A 3,724-nucleotide genomic window follows, 5' to 3' on the forward strand; every position below is an offset into this window, starting at 1 on the left:
GTTCTCCCGCTCTTTTGTTCTCTCTCTCTCTCTCTCTCTCTCTCTCTCTCTCTCTCTCTCTCTCTCTCTCTCTCTCTATCTCTGCATGTCTATCTCTGCATGTCTATCTCTCTCCCCTCTCTTGCTCGGTGGTTCTCTCTCGCTTTCCCACCTCTCTGTCGTTCGCTCGCCCTCGCACTCTCTCGCGCTTTCTCCCCTCTCTCATCTTCCAAAAAAGCATATTTTTTGTCAATTTAGTTGTAGTGTTAAACAGTGTTCTCCTCTTGCTTAAAATAAATTACCTTATTAATCTCTTCTAGTTAATCATCTTTAACATTATTTACATGTTACACCTATATTCTTTTGGCTCAAAACAGAACCCAAATACTTAGGCAACTAATAAATATTGAAATCGAAATTTCACATGATTCAAAGGTTCAATTTTCCCTAATCCACAGTGAAAGTTGATCTGTTGGAAGTGAGTTTGCATTTATTTGGGGAGATCGTGATCAAGAATCAGTCTCCGTGAAAAAGACTAATTAATTACATACAATAAAGATTTCATAATAATATAAGTGATCGATTCTGATCAGACAGATTCGTTCCTAATAAACGCATATTCTGTACCAGAGTGTTATACTCCCATCCAAATTTTGCTTATTTAAAAACTTCTTTAGAACATGCTCTGACATATCCGACCCCCTATTCTATTTAAAAACATACCACAAAGGAATCCATACAGAATAAAAGTGGCACGTGTATTTACAAAGCACTATTTAAAATTGACCGTTTAGGTTCTGTTCTGTCTCAATTTGACCCCAACTCATTAATCGTATCTTACTATCTGCTCTCAGCACACCAAGCTTGTACCTTTTTACAAAATGCATTAATATGGTCATATAAATATATTTGTACATTGTATATATTGTATATATATATTGTGTATTATATTGTACATATAATTATTGTATATATTGTATTGTTATACATTTATATATTTATATGACCATAATGTATACATAATTGACAAATTGTCTATGGTCCAGATATATATGGTAGATTCCTTGTTCAGTTGTTGATACTGTCCTTCAGTAGTTGTTGTTCAGTAGTTGTTGTTCAGTAGTTGTTGTTCAGTAGTTGTTGTTCAGTAGTTGTTGTTCAGTAGTTGTTGTTCAGTAGTTGTTGTTCAGTAGTTGTTGTTCAGTTGCCAACTCTGTCATCTGGTTCACACTGATAAAAAAAATTCTGCATTGTTTTCTAAGGATTTGTTCAAATTTATTTTTTCCCGGTTCTGCGCTGGGATTCTATTATAACCCCTGTACAGATTCAATGTCTCAACGTCTTCAATGTTCAGGGGAATATATCAAAGACGGAAAGAGTACGTAAAAGTTGATCAAATCAATTGTAAAAAAGTTTTAGTTTCGCAATGGCCTATACATACAATTATTATTTATTAATTTGATTAATCAGAGAAAAGTATTCTCCTAATATTATTGTCACATTGCAACATTTTCGACTCAATCCGCAGTATCGATATGTCACATGTAGACTCTCTCTCTCTCTTTCTTCCTCACAGTCTCTTGGACAAGAAAGTATATTTTGTACGGCGTGATGAGGTATTTCACTGATCTCTATAATATAATCGATTATATAATCGATATATATCGATTATATATCGATTATATATCGATAATATAATAGATTATATTATAGAGATCAGTGAGGTATTTAGATATGACATTGAAATACTTTGTTACTGCCACGTCTTTTCTCGCACTCGCACGAACGCAAACTCACGATAAACAAGTGACAGACTTCGTGGCTCCAGCGTTATGACGTCACAATGTTTACGAAGCGAATTGATACGAAACCGATTTGCGAGATGTAGACCCGATTCTCTTTACTGTGGTAGCCAATACATAGTCTCCTTTTTATATATAACAGCCGATGAAATATTTTTTTTAATTTGGTTGTTTTCTAAATTTGTTAAACAGCATTCTTCATAAGCATAGCTCTATTAATCGACAAAATATAGTTCTAAAATTATGCGAGGAACACTCTTGAACCACGCTGTTGTTTGGCTCCAGTCATCCTGTCGCCGGACAGAGAAATAGAATTTGACAGTGAAGTTTTTGGGAACGTCGCTATACAAAATTGGATACGGTGAGTAGGAACTTTACTTATTGGAGTGAAATAAGTGTGCAATTTATTAATGTCCCTCTATTTAAAGAGAGGTGGTTTTAAAATCCAACACATACTACTACTAGTAGTACAACTACTGGTACTGCAGACTCAGTACTATTTACCGCCCGTAGTGACTACCTAGTCACTAAGTAAGTAGTCTCTTTTGGACATTGGCTGTGACTCACTCACACACGCAGCTAGGGCCTGCATACCTCCCAAAGTGACGCGTCGTCGACCGACCAATCGGAGCGCTCGCAGCTCAGGCACTAAAGCTGACAAATATAATTATAAAGCTAAACCCTAACCCTAATCCTTAGGCCTTACCAGTAACCATCCACTCACGATAGCCAGCTTAAATAATGTAACCACAAAACATCGCATCAGCTTTACTTTTAGTGCCTGAGCTGCGAGCGCTCCGATTGGTCGGTCGACGACGCGTCACTTTGGGAGGAGCTGCGAGCGCTCCAATTGGTCGGTCGACGACGCGTCACTTTGGGAGGTATGCAGGCCCTAGACCAATAAATTGTGCCTTAGAAATTTTATATTCTGATGTTATTTTAGGGCCCAATAGCCTTCCATAGACAAAACCTGTGAATTTTGTCGTGCAAAATGCACGACAACCTTTTCACTATTTACGGTCGTGTTACATAGAAAATCAAAGAAATACCTAAAGTCGTCGCTTTATTAACATCTTACCTACATTACAAAACACTTGTCATGCAGTATTCTCCTCTTTAATCACGTTTATTTTATTAAAACATCACGACATAAAAATAACGCAAACTTTGCTACAAGCAAAACTGGCAATCTTGCATTCTGGCAATCTGCATTCTTGCAATCTGGCAATCTGCACAACGACATTTCTCACCGGCCAATGAAATCATCGCTGTCCGGTGCGGTTCAACTTCAATGCAAGATTGCCAGTTTTGTTTGTAGCAAAGTTTGTGTGATTTTTATGTTGTGATGTTTTAATAAAATAAACGTGATTAAAGAGGAGAATACTGCATGACAAGTGTTTTGTAATGTAGGTAAGATGTTAATAAAGCGACGGCTTTAGGTACCGTATTTCTTTGATTTTCTATGTAACACGGCCGTAAATAATGAAACGGTTGTGCATTTTGCACGACAAAATTCACAGGTTTTGTCTATGAAAGGCTATTGGGTCCTAAAATAACATCAGAATATAAAAATTGTTAGGGCACGCTTTATTGGTCTATGCAGGCCCTAGCTGCGAGTCTCACACACTAATCAATACAGAAAATGCATTGCCATTGCATTTGCCGTGACAGTGTTGAGATTGTAAATGTAAGTATTGCTATTCATTACGCCAGTGATGCTTTTACTTTTTTGGTTTACTTCATGTCTACAATACACAGTGAGTCGTGTCTTCTAGACTAGCGCCGAACTCGCACTTGTTACAAATTGAAATTGCAAGAAATCACAAAACCTAGTTAAAATTTAATTATAACTAACTAGTGCTGTAACTGTAGAATAAATCTGTCGTGTGATCATTACAGTAACTACAGTAAAAACCCGCGTATAAGAACATAGATTTTAAGAA

The 3,724-nt window shown here is 36.7% G+C and overlaps 1 protein-coding gene across 2 annotated transcripts in view; it reads left to right on the forward strand.

Annotated features, from left to right (window-relative positions):
• The first annotated feature begins 1,855 nt into the window (after positions 1 to 1,855).
• LOC106813414 (mothers against decapentaplegic homolog 5-like) overlaps positions 1,856 to 3,724 on the forward strand; it is a 29,464-nt gene continuing 27,595 nt past the window's right edge. The window contains exon 1 of one of the 2 annotated variants that reach the window (XM_014817547.1): positions 1,856 to 2,142. The gene's annotated coding sequence lies outside the window, so the exon portion shown is untranslated. Of the gene's footprint in view, positions 2,143 to 2,626; positions 2,663 to 3,724 lie in introns of those variants that run through there. The other variant, XM_014817548.1, reaches the window with a different exon arrangement.

Source organism: Priapulus caudatus, unplaced genomic scaffold, assembly GCF_000485595.1.
Source record: "Priapulus caudatus unplaced genomic scaffold, Priapulus_caudatus-5.0.1 Scaffold768, whole genome shotgun sequence".
NCBI lineage: Eukaryota > Metazoa > Priapulida > Priapulimorpha > Priapulimorphida > Priapulidae > Priapulus > Priapulus caudatus.